General features: G+C 40.9%; 1 protein-coding gene across 2 annotated transcripts in view; it reads left to right on the top strand.

Moving 5' to 3' along the window:
* The window catches only part of ITGA8 (integrin subunit alpha 8), a 209,391-nt gene that overhangs the window by 86,455 nt on the left and 103,820 nt on the right, over positions 1–19,116 (top strand). The gene's annotated exons all lie outside the window — the stretch shown is intronic.

The following is a 19,116-nucleotide window of genomic DNA, read 5'->3' as shown; positions in this document are numbered from 1 at the left end:
TTGGGGGATTTTGTTATATAATATACAGATTTGATTGCAGAAATAATGTGTGGAATAATTTTCCTAACATCCACCTCAACCACCCAATACATTTTTAGGCTTTTTACAACAAATATTGTCACTGGCACACACACTACATAGAGTCGTAAGTATTTTCATTTCTAGCATCAAAATTCATTTTCGGATTCAAAATGTAGATGTGTTCAGGTCTGTATGTTGGGGTTCATTGGGAAAGTAGGATTGACCAGAGGAGTGTCTTGCATACATTAATTGAGTGAAAGCATTTTAGAGGAGAAACAGCCGTGATAGTCAGGAATCCTGAAATCCAGTGATCTCCTCTAATCCCATTAAACGTGATTGTATAACAACACCATCTGTTAAACGCATAGCTCAGGCATTGGAAGGTGGAGGAGGGGCGGTACAGATTTTGTTGAGGGGCAGAAATCCTACAGGCAAGAAAAACTGGAGGAAAACATGGGCAGAAGGCCAAGACTATCATTGTCTCATCCGGGCCCCTACTATATAATTATATCATGAAGCCATTTCAGACAATTACACTCAATGAAATAAAATAACCCATTATCTTTTCAATGAGTGCTCTGTGTGTGTGTGTGTGTGTGTGTGTGTGTGTGTGTGTGTGTGTGTGTGTAGTATAAGCAAACAAGTAACACAGAACCTGCGCATGGAAGGAGGCTTTATCCAAAGGGAATACTGCATTTCAATTAAACTTTAAGCTCCTTGAAATTGTTAATTTGAAGTTCAGTTGAACTAGGTTCAAACATTATAGTCAAAGTTTATTTTTACTTCTCAAACTGCTACTCAAGTTTTGTGTGAAAAGCCAAGCATTATGTTCTTATTGACTAAGATATTCATAGTTTCATGATAAACACATTAGAAATTAGAATATTAAATTTTGGATAAAAATATCTCATGCATGTAGATCAAATTGAAGTAATTCAACTGGGAGAGCTCTTGGACTTCAATTGAGGAGTGTTGTCAAGTAGAAATGAAAATGAGTGGAAAGTGAAAAGGCCTGAGTTCTAGAACCAGTTCTCCCACGTGTGATTTTAGTAATTCCACCTCTCTGGGTCTTGCCTTCCTCATCAAGAAGTGACAAAGATGCATGGATTACTCCTCCCAGGGTCTTTTTAATTCTACACTTCTCTGATACTATCATCCCAGATCTAGATTTCCTGCCTTTACACAGTGCTCTGTAATATTGGGTAGATTATTAAGGATCTATCTTTAAAAAGATTTAGTGAAGGCCGGGCGCAGTGGCTTACGCCTATAATCCCAGCACTTTTGGAGGTTGAGGCGGGCAGATCATGAAGTCAAGAGATCAAGACCATCCTGGCCAACATGGTGAAACCCTGTCTCTACTAAAAATACAAAAATTAGCTGGGCATGGTAGCGTGTGCCTGTAGTCCCAGCTACTCAGGAGACTGAGGCAGGAGAATCTCTTGAACCTGGGAAGCGGAGGTTACAGTGAACCGAGATTGCACCACTGCAGTCCAGCCTGGTGACAGAGCAAAACTCCATCTCCAAAAAAAAAAAAAAAAAGAAAGAAAAAGAAAGAAAGAAAGACAAAATTTAAAAGAAAAAATATTTAGTGAAATTATACAGACTTTTTTCTCAATGTTTTCTTGGAAATACTTTTGGACTCACAGAAAAGTTGCAAAAAAATAGTAGACCCTTATAAACTCTTCCCCCAGCTCCCCCTCATGATAAACATCTTATGTAAACATAGTACAATGAGCTATTAATGAATCAATGGACCTATTCGAAATTCTATCGAATTTCACCATTTGTCCCTCTACAGTTCTTATTTCTAGTCCCATGATTCAATCTGGGATCCCATGTTGCATTTAGTTATATTTCCTTACTCTCTTCCAATCTGTGACTGATGATGATGATGGTAGAATATGTGCTGATTATATGATATTCAAGAGATTGTTATCCATATACCCAGCAAGTATGTGTTGAGTGACTTCCATGTGCCTGGCACTATGCTAGATGTTGAGGATACAGCACTGAATTAAACAAAGATCCTGCTCTCACGGGCCTGAATTAAATCAAATTCTAGCTCTAACACTGGCTGGATGTGTAACCTTACCAAGTTAATCAACTTTCTGGAGTCTCAGTTTTCTCAGTGGTAAAACAGGTATAATAATACCTAATAATAGCTTTTTCCTTTAAAGTTGGGTTTTGGAGGTTCAGCTAGATAATATGTATAAATCAGTTAATGGTGTGAATAGCATCTAGTAGCAGCCACTAAATATTAGTTATAAATGACATATTGTTACTATATGGGCATAACGCATGCCTTTAAGGAGCAATGTAATTGTGGAGATAAAACATCCAACAATGAACTGTAATATAAGCAGCAGATGAGAAGAGCTTTAAGAGGGTACAAAACAATGAAACAGTTAAAAAGAGAGAGTGTTTCTTGCTAAGGTGATAAGAGAAAGTTTCCTAAGGGAGATAAGTAGGATCCTGAGATAGGTATGACTGTGAGTGGTTGTAGGGAGAAAGCATCTCAGAAGGGGAACACAGCATGAGCAAAGACCCTGAGATTACATGTGTCAAGTGTGTTCTTGCCACAGTCATAAAAAGCAAGACTTCGCAGAACAGGGAGCATTGAATCAGGGAACAGAAGGACTAGATGAGAAAACTGCTGAAGGCCATATGTATTCAACGTCTTTTGGTCATCATCTGACCCAGATAATTTCCTACTTTTGACAAGCCTTTGTATTATCAAGGGATACAACATTGTGAATTAATGATTTGACTTAGTGATATATGAGTGAGGGGGGAAAAAGGGATCCACAGATTTCTAGGACTATGTAATATAGGTAGAATTTAAAAGGAATTTGGTGGCTGGGCATGGTGGCTCATGCCTGTAATCTCAGCACTTTGGAAGGCTGAGGTGGGCAGATCACCTGAGATCAGGAGCTCAAGACCCCTCTGGCCAACATGGTAAAACCCTGTCTCTACTAAAAATACAAAAATTAGCCAGGTGTGGAGGTGCGCACCTGTCATCCCAGCTACTTGGGAACTTGCTTGAACCTGAGAGGCGGAGGTTGCAGTGAGCTGAGATTGTGCGCTGCTGCGCTCCAGCCTGGGTGACAGAGCAAGAATTCATCTCAAAAAAATAAATAAAAATAAAAGGAATTTGGCATAAAATAATTAATGTTGACTGTTTCAGTTTTATGTAATGAAAATGTTGCCTAGTTTGTCTTTGTTAGTATGTACTGCAGAATTTTTTAACCATACCTTCTTTATTTTTTTGATCATGCTAAAAAGGAAATTCTATATATAAGTTAAAGGAAATGCTTCCTAGTTTTTTCAAAAAGGCAATTTTGGAAGTGAATTGGTCCAAAATGATGGAAGCATACATGGAGAGAGGTAAAAATGAAAGGTGGACTGGGGACAGGTAACAAAGAGCCTTGAATAGCATGTTTAGTAATTAGTTATTAGGAAAGTAATGGAAAAAGATATATGCTCTGTATTCCAAAGTGGTGCTTTAAGGACCTCATTCCTTAGCAATGAGCAGAATGAGTAATAATGAAAAAGAAACATGAAATCAAAAGTCATTAAAGTATCCCAGGGGAGGATAATGAGATGAACCACGTGATGTAGCAGCAAGGCCAGGGCAGCTGGAGGTGTCTGGAGATTAAAAGCCTAAAGAATGAGGACCAGCAGTGACTGTCCAGCCTCCCATCCTTCATAAGACAGCCTGGGAGCTGCTGTGCACACGTCTCAAGAGATCCCACTGTCTATATATCGTTAACCTTGAAATATGCCTTTATATTCAGAGGTGTGTTAAAAAATGGTTAACAACCAGCTCCTCAGGGAGAAAAAAAAAAGCCCAGATTTGTACCACTTACCAATTTCCATGGTATAAATATCCTCACCATGATTGATTTCAAGCTGTAGTGACCTTGGCGTGATAAGAGTGCTACAATTGCTATCTATATCACTGAATGAACCTGAAATACCGACCTGCTTCTGCCCAGTCACTTACAAATACACTAATCTCCTGTTTGTGGGATGTCTTTCCAAGAGGGAATTACTATTTTCAGAAATTCACAGATCCAGGTTGAGAATGACTGTTGTCTACACTCACAGCTGCATTTATGAAAAGACCAAAACAAAGATTAGCTATAGTCATTTTCAAGTCCGATAACATAATATCTGACTTTTTTCCAGCTTTAGATTAAGATATGAAAATGTAGGAACTGTCATCTCTCTCAAACAAATATTTCTATTTTGCTTAGTGTGTTGTGAAAACCTCTGAGTACCTCCATCTGCCTTATTTCTGACTCCCCTTTGAAGAGGCAACCCTATTGAAAAAGTGGACCTTATCGACACAGCTATGTCAATGACCTTAAATGTGAAGCCAGGACTCCCTCACACACCTGAACTCCATCCCTCCCCATGCTTCAATCAGGTTCTCAGATAAAGCCTTTCACAAGTAATAAATCCTTATTATTTCACAAATAATATAGCCTTCAGAATCCAGATTCTGTCCCAAAGCAGGTTTAAATCATATCCCACTCATAGGTAGTAAATACAGCAAATTTCCCTCGCCAGATACAAGAGATCTAACTATATGGCTATTAGATTTTCTATGCCACAAATCATTTGTCAGTTTAAGTTTGAACTAACTTCCTTCCAAATAATCAGAGACTGGGTTCTTTCTGAAACCCAGTGTATATGATAGGATATTATTTATACTTGATCTTGCTTATAAAGATACAGTTAATAGAAATTTGCTGCTTAGCCATGGCTTTTTTTGGGGGGGGGGCGGGGCTAGAAGTCCAATGCGCTATCAATTGTGCCATAGAGTCCTCTTGGCCATGGCTTTTTTTTTTTCTTAGTATACTTTAAGTTCTGGGATACATGTGCAGAACATGCAGGTTTATTACATAGGTATGCCCGTGCCATGGTGATTTGCTGCACCCATCAACCCGTCATCTACATTAAGTATTTCTCCTAATGCTATCCCTTCCCTAGCCTCCCACCCCTCAACAGGACCCGGTATGTGATGTTCCCGTCTCTGTGTCCATGTGTTCTCATTGTTCAACTCCCACTTTTGAGTGAGAACATGTGGTGTTTGGTTTTCTGTTCCTGTGTTAGTTTGCTAGGAATGACTTCCAGCTTCATCCATGTCCCTGCAAAGGACATGAACTCATCCTTTTTTATGGCTGCATAGTATTCCATGGTGTATATGAGTCACATTTTCTTTATCCAGTCTATCATTGATAGGCTTTTGGGTTGGTTCCAAGTCTTTGCTATTGTGAATAGTGCTGCAATAAACATACATGTGCATGTGTCTTTATAGTAGAATGATTTATAATCCTTTGGGTATGTACCCAGTAAAGGGATTGCTGGGTCAAATGGTATTTCTGGTTCTAGATCCTTGAGGAATCGCCACACTGCCTTTGGCAATGGTTGAACTAATTTACACTCCCACCAACAGTGTAAAAGCATTCCTATTTCTCCACATCCTCTCCAGCATAATATCCAGAATCTATAAGGAACTTAAATAAATTTACAAGGAAAAAACAAACAACCCCATCAAAAAGTGCATGAAGGATATGAACAGACACTTCTCAAAAGAAGACATTTATGCAGCCAACAAACGTATGAAAAAAAGCTCAGCATCACAGATCATTAGAGAAATGCCATTCAATACCACAATGAGATACCATCTGTTGCCAGTTAGAATGGTGATCATTAAAAAGTCAGGCTTCTTTTAAAAATAGGATATAAGGAATGGAGTATGAATTAGTTGGAGTCAATTTCTCCTGTGTTTAGAACCTCACATTATTTCTTCCCTCCCTCTGCATGTTTTCTAATATGTCACTTTGAATTTACTAATATGTAAGTCGGAAGCCATATTTTCAGGTCATTCACCTGATGCATCCCTTCTGCCTCAGAGTCTCTCTGTGCCCTGGCCATTTTCCCAGGAGTTCATTTCCCACTTAGACACTCAAGTCAAATGTCACTTCCTCAGGAAGCCTTCCCTGAACTGTTGTCCTTCCCCTGAAAACAATGATCTCAGATGGAAATTACACATGTGTGCAATTCTTTGATAAATGTCCTTTCTGCTCCACTAAACTGGACACTGTATTAGTTGAGACTGGGACTGGATTTGGCGTTACTCACTGTGAAATCCTAATGCCCAAGGCAGCGGCTGGCACAAAAGGCAACTTGTCGATATTTGTTAAGTGAATAATTGAATGAATATGAATAAATGAATAAATAAACCAGCATCCTTCCAGCTGCACACCTTGTATATAAATTGTTGCTCATATCTTTAACTTGCCACTGTGTTTCAACTCTACTTAAAATCCAGTCAACTATTTTATGTTTGTGCAGAATGAGAATGGAAATATAAGTAGAGATGATGATGATGCCCTTTAAAATAAATGTTGGCATCTGTCTCCTGTTACTCAAAGTAGCAGGCTGATTCTCGGCTAGCGTTTAACCCTTGACCCTAGTTCTGCCTTCACCGGTGTCAATCGAGGAAAATGACATGTCTCAATTATTTTAAGAGGTTTATTTGCCAAACTTAAGGATGCATTCCTGGAGACAGGTCTGTGCCTTTCTCCAAACATGTTTTTTTGTTTATTTGTTTTGTTTTTTATTGTTGTTTGTTTAAGTCTTGCTCTGTCACCAAGACTGGGGTGCAGTGGCACAATCTTGGCTCACTGCAACCTCTGCTTCCTGGGTTCAAGAGATTCTCTCTTCCTCAGCCTCCCAAGTAGCTGGGATTATAGGTGCATGCCAGCACACCCAACTAATTTTTATATTTTTAGTAGAGATGGGGTTTCGCCATGTTGGCCAGGTTGATCTCAAACTCCTGACCTCAGGTGATCCACCTGCCTTGGCCTCCCATAGTGCTGGGATTCCAGGCATGAGCCACCATGCCCAGCCTCTGAAGACAATTTTAAGGGCTCCAAATTTAAAGGGGAAAGGGCAGAATATTGAGAAATACACAATTTTCATTTAAGAGGAGGGTAGGGAAAAATATTCATGCCTGCCTTTGTCTGGCTCAGTGAATCTGCATTTTTTTTTACATAAGATGACATAGACAAGTGGGGCAGAGGAAAAATGCAGGGAGCCTGCCTTTCATATAAGATAACATAGATGAAATGGGGCAGAGGGGGTGACATAGATGAAATGGGCAGTGGGGGTGACTGCACTTATAAAGATATGCTATCAATTTACATTGCCGTGGTGAAATATTAACAGAAACCCCCTAGAGTGAAGATCTTGCAGCTCACTAGGAATTTCCTTGTGGGCAAAATATGGGGGAGGCATGTAACTTTTCATCTCGTTCAGGAACCAAAAACGGAGAGGCAGGTTTGTGTGACCCAGTTCCTAGCTGGACTTCTCCCTTTGGCTTAATGAGTTTGGGGTCCCAAGATTTAATTTCCTTTCTCACTGGGCCTTCAGATGCCAGCTGCTCTTGGCTGTGAGACCAGGAGTACGAGTAGGCAGTGTGATGGAAAGAGCGCCGTGAGTCGGGGTACCTAAATTCTCTTTTGTTACCAGCTCTGCAGCCTGGGCCGCACTTGCAGCTCCTTAACCTTAGCCTATCCAGCCACAAAAGAAAGGTGATCAGACCAATGCCCACCACTCAGGATTGTTGTAGAGACAATTTGCATGCTGTAAAGTACTCGCACAGTTGATTGTTCCTTTTTAATTTTTAAATTTTTTGATACATAATATTTGTAGTTATGGGGTACATGAGATATTTTGATACACACAACAAATGTGTCATGAGCAAGTCAAGGTATTAAGGATATCCATCACCTTGAGCACATCAATTGTTCTTATTTTTAAACACCACTGGCCAAACGGAGGTAGTGTTACTGGAAAGGGGTCCTGATCCAGACCCCAAGAGAGGGTTCTTGGATCTTATGCAAGAAGTAGAGGTGAATCTGGCCGGGCGTGGTGGCTCACACCTGTAATCCCAGCACTTTGGGAGGCCAAGGCGAGCAGATCATGAGGTCAGGAGATCAAGACCATCCTGGCTGATGAGGTGAAACCCCGTCTGTACTAAAAATACAAAAAATTAGCCAGGCGTGGTGGTGGGCGCCTGTAGTCCCAGCTACTCGGGAGGCTGAGGCAGGAGAATGGCGTGAACCCAGGAGGCAGAGCTTGCAGTGAGCAGAGATTGGCCACTGCATTCCAGCCTGCTAGACAGAGTGAGACTCCATCTCAAAAACAACAACAACAACAACAAACAAACAAACAAACAAAAAAAATTAGAGGTGAATCCATAAAGTGAAAGGAAGTTTATTAAGAAAGTAAGAGAATGAAGAATGGCTACCATAGGCAGAGCGGCAGCATATGGGCCGCTCAGCTGCTTATACTTACTGTTAACTTCTTGATTATATGCTAAACAAGGGGTGGATTATTCGTGAGTTTTCTGCGAAAGGAGTGGGTAATTCCGAGAACTGAGGGTTCCTCCCGTTTGTAGACCATATAGGGTAATTTTCTTACGTTGTCATGGCATTTGCAAACTGTCATAGGGCTGGTGAGAGTGTCTTTTAGTATGCTAATGCATTTCATTATAATTAGCATATAATGAGCAGTGAGCAGGACCAGAGGTCACTCCCGTCACCATCTCGGTTTTGGTGGTTTTGACCGACTTCTTTACTGCAACTTGTTTTATCAGCAAGGTCTTTGTGACCTGTATCTTGTGCTGACCTCCCATCTCATCCTGTGACTCAGAATGACTAACCTGGGAATGCAGCCCAGTGGATCTCAGCCTTATTTTACCCAGCCCCTATTCAAGATGGAGTTGCTCTGGTTCAAATGCCTCTGACAGTAGGAGGCATAAAAACAACCTCCAAGGCTGAGGGTCCAGGTTCTGCACCCCAGACCCAGGCCTGTGCCATCAGATGTTGACTTGGGGAATCTCTGTCTCAAACCTCTTCTGGGATGACAGATGGGAGGTTTTCAAAATAACTAATACAGCAACAAAGGCCTCTTTCATCTCTTTTGTCCTTCCTGTTTGCAAGCATTGTTCATGTGATGCTCTTCTTTCTATATGCCAACCCTTTTAGATTTTCTTACTGACGTTTTCCTGCAATTACATTTATAGCTGGTTACCTGAAAACTATCAACCCTAAGAGAAGTTCACGAGATAGCCAGCGTAAGCCAGAAAGCTGGCGGTCCAACCAGACCACAGACTAAAGAGTGAAGCAGGTGAAGCTTGTCTGGGGGATGCTCAGCCCCTCTCATCCTGTTTCCTCTCTTTTCTGTGCCTGAGGGCTGCTGCATACTAATTGCAGAAACTTACGCTCTTTCCTCTTCTCAAACATGTGAAAGAGAAGGATCTTATCAGAATGTGAGTGATCCAGTGAAAGTAGGTCCCACCCAGGGACTTCAATTCAGTGGATCCTGGCCTGTGTTTGTAATATGACCCCTCAGTGAGTTGATTGATAGACTCTAAGTAGCTGGAAGGCAGGGGAGTGTCTGTTTTTAAAGCTCCCTGCTGAATCCTGGGCAGTTAGGGTGGGACCTGGCTCATGCTGGAAGTTCAATAATGGGTTCTTAGATGAGGGTGTCCAGTATAGGGAACCACCTGTGTACCTGTTCTTCCCTTCCTCTCCCATCTCCCTTGCAACTCCGTCAATCGCAAGGCTGCCATCACACATCACAGACTGGAGGGCTCAAACAGGGATACATTTCCTACCAGTTCTCTAGGCTGCAAGTCCAAGATCAAGGCGTCAGCAGGGTTGGTTTCCTCTAAGCCTCTCTTTGGCTTGTAGATGGTCATCTTCTCCCTACATCTTCACGTTGACTTCTCTCTGTGCATATGTCTGTGTCTTAGCTTCCTCTTCTTATAAGGACACTGGTCCTATTGGATTAGGGCCCACCCAGATGATCTCATTTTAAACTAATTACCTCTTTAAAGACCCTACTGAAGCAGTGTTTTTGTCTGGGGTAAATACCTGAGGTTCATTGTTTCACGACAAGGGAATCGAGGGTGCAGATATACACAAGAACTGGGTTTAGGAGCAGCGATTTGATTGGCAAAAGAAAGAGAAAGGAGGCCGGGTGCAGTGGCTCATGTCTGTAATCCCAGCACTTTGGGAGGCCAAGGTGGGAGGATTACAAGATCAGGAGTTCGAGACAAGCCTGGCCAAAATGGTGAAACCCTGTGTCTACTGAAAACACAAAAATTAGCCAGGCATGGTGGTGAGTGCCTATAATCCCAGCTGCTCAGGAGGCTAAGGCAGGAGAATTGCTTGAACCCGGGAGGAGAGGTTGCAGTGAGCCATTGCACTCCAGCCTGGGCAATAGAGTGAGACTGTCTCCAAAAAAGAGAAAGAAAAGAAAAGAAAGAACATCTCTCTCTCCAGAGTGCACTGGATTTTATAGACAGGTTTGAGGAGGCAGTGTCTGATTTACATAGGGCCCAAAGATTGGTTGGACCAGGTGTGACATTTATACAACATGCAAGGAAGCTGGCTGCCCCACCCTAATCTTATCATGCAAATGGAGTTTTTGCCTGGCAGGTGCCATGTTGCCTGTTCCTTACTGTATACCTGGCTGGCAAAGATGGAGCCACCATTTTGAACGTGGCTAGTCCCAGGTAGCCTTTTCTTATTGGCACAGATGCCAGCATTCACCCATGCAATCTTCCAGCTTGCTTGTCTATGTCTGCAGCTCAATTTTATAGGCTGCTCTTTGCTAGAAAAGAAAATGATTTGGGGGCTGCTTTTCATTAAAAGGAAAACCTTACTGAGGACTCCCGTACCCTCATATCTGCCTAAATAATTTCTTCTTAACTCCTATATCACTATCTCCTAATATAGTCACATTCTGAGGTGCTGGCTAATACAGTCACATTCTGAGGTGCTGGCAGTTAGGACTTCAACATAAGACTTTTTTGGGGGGGACACAATTCTGCCTAAAACACTTAGCGAAATCATCAAGTCCCATTAGGTTTTTATCAATAGGAGTTTATCTGTCAGGCTAGGTGTCAGGGAAGCATCTTTGTGAGCTATCACGCTCTTCTGGAGACTGTGAAACCCTTTCCAGTAGGCAGCTACATACAAGTGACACTGGTACTGTAGAAATAAACCTTCCTCCAGGGCTTTCAGCAATTGCACAGATGGCACACATGTGATTCAGTGTGGCCCATGACGAGGATAAAGTTAAATGCCTTTGATACGGTGACACGAAATGCAACAAGTTTAGGATCAAACAGTTGAAGGCGGAAGGATCATTCTTGTAGCCATAGGATGCTAATAATATACAGAAAACTATTTTCATAAGGCAGACACATCATTTGATATTCTGCTGTTATTTTTTGTGGGATTGTTTTAAAAGGAAAACAATCCCCCAGTAAATTAGAATGTTGCAACCTAATACCATGTTCCAACTCATAAATGTTTTTCTTCAGAGTTCATTTGGAAGCATTTCAGACAGATTGTTAGGATTATTACTTTCTGGGATAAAATCATGCTTTTTTTTTTCAAACATTTCTTCCTCAACTCATAACCTTCCTCTCAGTAATATTTTGCATGTTGCAATAAAAAAGCAAGGCAGACAGGCAACTTCTATTTTTAGATTAACACGTTTGCCAAAGTCAAGGAGACTTATCTAAATGCTGGATTCCCACAGACATGAGCTGTGTTTGCAATGCCAGACACTTAAGCCAATTTCATAGCCCACTCACAAGTGGACATTGCCAGATGTATCCGCCATCTGTAACCCCACCATTGGACACATTATCTCGAATTCTCTTATTTCTCTTAATATCATCATTGTATGAAAGTAAGCCAAACTTGGGTTGGTTTATCTAAACAACTATACTTGATGGCCTTAGTTCGTCTTTAAAACATTTGGGTGCTGTGGGAAGAGGATTGGCAGGATGGGACCTGGGCAGTGATGGGCAGTTCCTGGAGGAGATTCTGTGAGCTGTGGGCAGTCGTATTGCCAAGACAGGAGTCAGGCGTCTGTAGAGCTGAGTTATGAAGGCGAATGGGAAGAAGTCCAGTCTGGTGAAGCCAGGGAGAAAGCCAGAAACTGGCTGTCTCTCAGTGGAGGCACAAGGAGTCCCTAAATCTGCAGGAACAAAGCTGAGTCCAAAAGCAAAGCAGAGTCCTGGATTGTACATCAAAGTGCCCAGAATGCAGTCATCAGACTCCAACAAATGCTACTGAGCTCTTGCCCTTCTCATCTAGAGAAACTTAAAGACCACCAGAGATTCAGCAATGAAGATTGACTTGTGCAATGTCATTTAGAAGCCAGCAGCAAAGTGAACTGGAGTTGAGAATTGCTGATTTTTCAGCTGCCACTTGGTAATTTTGCACCTGACATACAACACTGTGTTTCAAAGAAGTCTTCAAAGGTTTTAGAGAGATTCAAAGACAGACAACGGGCAAGTCAAAATTGGCCTGTTGATGCACAAACTCCTGTACACCGATGTTGACAGTGACTTTGCAAAAACTGGAAAAACCTCAGGGTTCCCTAAGCCAGGGATGGATGAATAAACTGTGGGCCATCTACACAGTGGAATACTACTCAGCAGTAAAAAAATGAACTCCTGGAACACACAACATTGTGAATGAATCTCAAATGCACCGAGCTGAGTGCAAGAAGCTAGACCCAAAAGGCTGTATGGCTCCATTTATATGACGTTCTGGAAAATAGATTAGTGGAGTCCAGGGGTTAGGAGACAGGTCAGGCTTGGCTACAAAACAGCATGGGTGACATTTGGGCATGATGGGACTGTTATCTGTCTTGTGGTGGAAGTGGTTACAGGTCTGGGTGCATTTATCAAAGCTCTTAGCTCTGCTTACTAAAAAGGATGAAATTTATCATAATAAAATGTATCTTTATTTATTTATTTTTATATCTATTTATTTATTGAGATGGAGTCTCACTCTGCCACCCTGGCTGGAGTGCAGTGCTGCAGTCTCGGCTCACTGCAACCTCCACCTCCTGGGTTCAAGCGATTCCCCTGCCTCAGGCTCCTGAGTAGCTGGGATTAAAGGCAACTGCCACCACACCAGGCTAATTTTTGTATTTTTTGTAGAGATGGGGTTTTGCCCTGTTGGTCAGGCAGGTCTTGAACTCCTGACCTCAAGTGATCCACCCACCTCAGCCTTTCAAAGTGCTGGGATTACAGGCGTGAGCTACTATGCCTGGCCATATCTTTAATTTTTTTTTAAAGGCTTAAGGAGAGAATAAAAACAGCATGTAGTTGTGCACCTAGAAGGCAGTGTAAAAAGGAACCCAGTGTGGGTTCAGGAGCCAGACTGCCTGGGTTTAAACTTTGGTCCTGTGACTTTACTGTATTCGGGCTCTGTACCTCATTTTTCTCATTCTAAGATGGGGATAATAAAAGTATCTTTCTCATAGGATTGTTGTAGCACTTAAAGGAGGCAATTATATTTAAAACGTTTAGAATATTAGCTTTTCTTAATCTATCTTTACACAACTGTCCAACATATCCTCAGGATAAATTCCTAGAAGTAGAAACTAGGTCAGCGGTACACATAGTCATACATATCAACAAACTGCCTTCCATGAAAATAATGCTAATTTATCCTCCCTCAAACAGCCTATAAGCGTACCTCTGCTCTCTAACCAACACCGCCTAGTACTAATCTTTTCCAATTCACAAGGTTAAAAAATGATATATCTATGTTCCTTTCATTTGGATTTCTTTGATGACTAGTAAGGTTGAAGTCTTTTCATATATTTATTAGTCACAGATATTTATTTTTATGTGAAATGGCTGTTTGTAATCTTTTTGAGAATGTTTATAGTTTTAATATTAATTTGTATGAATTTTTTACAGATTAGGCATAATAATCAATGTTAACTTTTTTTTTTACCAAGTGCCAAACATTCTTCTAAACATTGAAAAATATTAACATTTAATCAGGCATATACATTATAAACATTTCACCCTGTTGCTTTTGTTTCTCTTTCAACCTTGCTCATGTGGGTTTTTTTGTTTTGTTTTGTTTTGGTTTGGTTTTTTTGCTATAAAAGTCATTTAGATTTTAAAATTCCTTTGTGATTTCTACATTTTTAGTCATGTTTAAGGAGGTCTTCCCTTTTGATTAATCATAATGTTTTTATACAACTATAAGACAGACACTTCCATGTTTCACATCTGTTTGGAAATTCCTGGTGGCCATTCTCATTGTCTGGAATTATTCTAAAATAGTAAATGTTTTTTAATTCCAGAAAAAGAAGATGTCCAATGGCATTTTTGGGAACAGATATAAACATCAGTGTATCTGTCAAGGAGATGAGAGTGAGAAGTGGGAAGAAGGAAGCAGGAAGAAGGTGACTTAGCTTAGGAAGTATAGGTGCTTGGGTGGCCACAGAGACTGCTCCCCTGAAATGATTCTGGGTGATTCTTTTTTTGTTTTTTGTTTTGTTTTGTTTTGTTTGAGATGGAGTCTTGCTCTGTCGCCCAGGCTGCAATACAGTGGCATGATCTCGCTGACTGCAACCTCCACCTCCCGGGTTCAAATGATTCTCCTGCCTCCACCTCCCAAGTAGCTGGGATTACAGGCATGCACCATCATGCCCGGCTAATTTCTGTATTTTCAGTAGAGACGGGGTTTCACCACATTGGCCAGGCTGGTCTCGAACTCCTGACCTCAGGGGATCTGCCTGCCTTGGCCTCCCAAATTGCTGGGATTACAGGCATGAGCCACCGTGCCCAGCTGTTGTTTTTTTAATGGGGTCTCACTATGCTTCCCAGGCTGGAGTGCAGTGGCGCCATCATAGCTCACTGCAATCTCAAACTCCTGGGCTCAAGCGAGCCTCCTACTTCAGCCTCTGAAGTAGCTGGGACTACAGGTTGTATACCACCATGCCTGACTGATTCTTTAATCTGATACTGTCAGCTCTTCCTCATCTTCCCCTTTGGCCTGACCGTTCCCTAGGAGGGGTCCACTCTCCCTCCCTTCACTGTTTCCTGGCCACCTAATCCAAACCTCAGATCCACACTCAAAACAAAGCTGATGTTTTCAAATAGAACTTCTTCCAACACTAAAATTTCTTTCCCAAATTAGTGAAATCAGACTCTGCAAACCAAGCACCACTTTAAAGGTTTGGCTCTTCTTCCTCATTTAAAAATAACGATTTGCAAGAAATAAAATACAAAACATAGGTGTAATGCATCTCCTATGACCTCACATTTTTAGGGTTTTTTTTTCTTGCCAACTGATCCTGCATTCATGCCAATGTCCCCTTTCTGTTTCCTTAAAAGTACTCAGTTGTTCCATCAAAAGCCAAAAAGAAAATAAACTATGTTTCTCAGGCAATGTGAGGCAATAGCAAAGGCCTCCAGCAGTTCGGGAACAGTTTTTGATTGAAAGGAAAGACCCAATTTTAATTGTCAGTTATTTCCTCCAGGAAAAAAAAAAAAAGCCAGCTTAAGTGTCTATGTATAGAGAAAGGCAAAGTTTTTTATTTGTTTGTTTTCAATTTGCCCTTAAGGCATTTATAGAAAGGAAGTAAACATAGATAATGGTATCAGACCCGTTATCTCAAAGTAAGGGAGAAAAAAATGTTCCAAGTGTTATAAATTCAAATACCAGCCCCGTAACTACTTTGTCTCTAGATTAACATTTAAATTCCTAAGCACAGAATTATGCAATATCTTAAAATATTATTTCTGAGTATTATTTAAATATTATTTCACATGCACACATAAATATACACACTCCAGCATAAATATAAATGTATGTGTATATAAATAGAACAGATATATAACAGATACGCTGCATACACAAACTTCTATACTTATGTGTGTATAGATGGAAGCAGTGTAGTGCTTTCCAAAACCAACCACGTATTTTGAAAAGAGAAATTCATTCAAAACACAAACCAGCAAATCAGTTCTCCTCCCCTGGAGAGATCTGACAATTTTAAGGTCCCGAGCATAAGTACTTCTGGCTCTTTCTAGCAGGCATATTCCCAAGGTAGTGTCTCTAAAGGCAAACATACTTTTGTGGTAGGTAACTGTTTTCTTTGCCTCTGAATAACTGTGACCACATTCTCATGAAGAAAATTGTGGCCTGTGTTGCCAGTTATTTTATTTTTCCAGAGTAGAAAAAATTCCCACCCGAAGGCACAGAAATTAAAGTTCCTAAAGGAAAAGCCCATGTCTCATTACCGTTGGGAGGGTGTCCCTCAAATTCTCACGTATAATGACAATCTAGTTGTGATGGAGACTTTATATTACTTTCTAGAATCTGGAACGTGTGTGTGTGTGTGTGTGTGTGTGTGTGTGTGTGTGTATCTCAACACCTTGAAGTATACATGCAAAACTCCAGCAGAATTTAGCTGCAGTTGACATTAGTCGGTTTTAATTGTTTCATTTTCTTCATCTCTAGTATCTTTTGTTTATTATTACATTATTACTTATGCTCCCTATTTAATCAGGCATTTATGAAGTCTCTGTTCTGCATCTGGCACTGTGCCTGGTAACATGCATGCAAAGGTTATTTCTTTCTTCATTTATTTCAACCCATACCATTCCATGAATATTTGGGGATGTGCAAACGTAAAGATTCCTGCCCTGGAAGGGCTTACAGTCTTATTTTCTTTGCCATTTCCAGAGAATCAATTCTTAAAATTCGCCTGTTATTTATAAAATGTCTAATCTTATTAAATAAATATTTCACCTTATTTGGGGCCAAGAACAAAGCACATAATTCATCGTGAATCAGTTTTCATAACAGAGCTCTCCTATCTGGTGTCATGTCAACAGATATGGATTCAGGCCAGGGCCACCTGTGTTACACTTGTCTAAATATTGGAGTTTGTAATTACACAGGAAGAACAGAGCTCATGTTTCTTCAAATCGGTAGCTCTTTTTTCTCTGATTTAGAAAAAAAAAAAGTACCAATCTGCTAGAAGAGACAATGTAACAGAAAGAATACATGTAAACATAATTGAAAAATTGAAATTCTGATAGAATTTATCATTATAATTTTAAAAACTGGTAAACTTAGAAACTTCGGCATCTGGCTTCAGAGATTTAAACCCTTACAAAAGAATGTTTTATTCCATGAGTCGTAGGTGGCCAAGGTGTAGCCCTTTGCTTAACGTGTTCTTTAAAGTCATGAATATGGAGCTCTTTAGATGACGTCTGTTCAACTTATTTGAACATCAGCATGCACATGTTTTTAAATATGGAGCTCTGGAGTCAAGTTCCAAGTCTAATAACTGAATCTGATTCTGTATCCATAAAACCTAAGACATCTGACAGTGGTTTTGACCTGGAGAACTTTCAGATCATTTTTTTTTTAAATTTTAACAAGTATTATTGTGTCTTAGGTTGGGTTGTCCCAGAGCAGGCATTAAGACAAAGATGAGAAAACAAGCAGTGCATTTAAGAAATCCTGAGAAATACTGGTAAAGGTAGAGAAGAGAGACATGGAAAAGAAGAATGCAATAAAGATCATCATCAAGCCAGTTGCCACTACGGGCAATCAAGGCCCCACCTGGCTGGGGAAAGCAAAGTCAAAGAACAGACCTCAGCTATCCCACTTGACTGATAAGGAAGCTGGGCCACTCACTTTCTAATTCCTACCTGTAACTGACTAAAAGCCATTCTCAGGGACACTAAGCCCTCAGGGGGAGAATCATCTGCAGTCTCTGTTCACATGTACGGTGTATCAGTCAGGGTTCTCTAGAGGGACAGAACTAATAGGATTGCTGAACATATAAAGGGGAGTTTATTAAGGAGTATTGACTCACACGATGACAAGGTGAGGTCCCACAATAGGCCGTCTGCAAGCTGAGGAGCTAGGAAGCCAGTCCGAGTCCCAGAGCTGAAGAACTTGGAGTCTGATGTTCGAGGGCAGGAAGCATCCAGCATGGGAGAAAGATGGAGTCCAAAAGACTGAACCAGTCTAGTCTTTTGTCGTTCCTCTGCCTGCTTTTATTTTGGCCGTGCTGACAGGTGATCAGATGGTGCCCACCAGATTCAGGGTGGGTCGGCCTTTCCCAGTCCACTGACCCAAATGTTAATCTCCTTTGGCAACACCCTCACAGACACACCCATGAACAATACTTTGCATCCTTCAGTCTGATCAAGTTGACACTCAACATCACGTGTGCAAAAGGTGAGTGCCAAAGGGAATATGGCTGTAAATCATTTTTCTGTACAAATTCTATTACACCAATTTAATTCCTGACGTAGTTTTCCATATGGAGTGGCCAAATAGGACCTCCCTCCACCTTTGTTTTTTGTTTTTCTATTTTCATTCGCGTTGTGCTAGAATTAACCAATTATAGTTTCAACTATTGTAAGTCTTCTTCTGTGGCACTTATTTCTACCAAGTCCAGTTTTCTTTTTCTTTTTTTAAATTTATTTTAGATTCAGGGGATACGTGTGTATGTTTGTCACATGAGTATATTGCATAAAGGGGTTTAGGCTTCTAGCATACTCATCACCCAGATATTGAACATTGGACTCCGTGGGTAATTCTTCATCCTTAATCTCCCTCCCTCCTTCCCCACCTTTGGAGTCCCCAGTGGCTATCATTACCATCTTTACATCTATGTGTACTCATTGTTTTAGCTCCCACTTATAAGTGAGAACATGCAATATTTGATTTTCTGTTTCTGAGTTCACTTAGGATAATGGCATCTAGTTCCATCCATGTTGCTGCAAAAGACATGATTTCATTCATTTTTATGGCTACATAATATTCCATGGTGTTTATATACGACATGTTCTTTATCCAATCCACTGTTGATGGACACTTAGGTTGGTTCCATGGAGGTCCAGTTTTCTTACATCTGAATTTTACTCTGCAGATTTAGCCATTGTCATTTTTATTTGTGTTTGATTGCTTCTACTAGGGACAGCCACTGTAAATGAGATTAAGAAAAGCCCGCCGGGTGCAGTGGCTCATGCCTGTAATCCCAGCACTTTGGGAGGCGGAGGCGGGTGGATCATGAGGTCAGGAGATCGAGACCATCCTGGTTAACACGGTGAAACCCCGTCTCTACCAAAAAATACAAAAAATCAGCCAGGCGTTGTGGCAGGTGCCTGTAGTCCCAGCTACTTGGGAGGCTGAGGCAGGAGAATCACTTGAACCC

Source organism: Pan paniscus, chromosome 8 (assembly GCF_029289425.2).
Source record: "Pan paniscus chromosome 8, NHGRI_mPanPan1-v2.0_pri, whole genome shotgun sequence".
NCBI lineage: Eukaryota > Metazoa > Chordata > Mammalia > Primates > Hominidae > Pan > Pan paniscus.
Note: the sequence above shows the minus strand (reverse complement) of the source record. Positions and strands in the feature narration are given on the sequence as shown.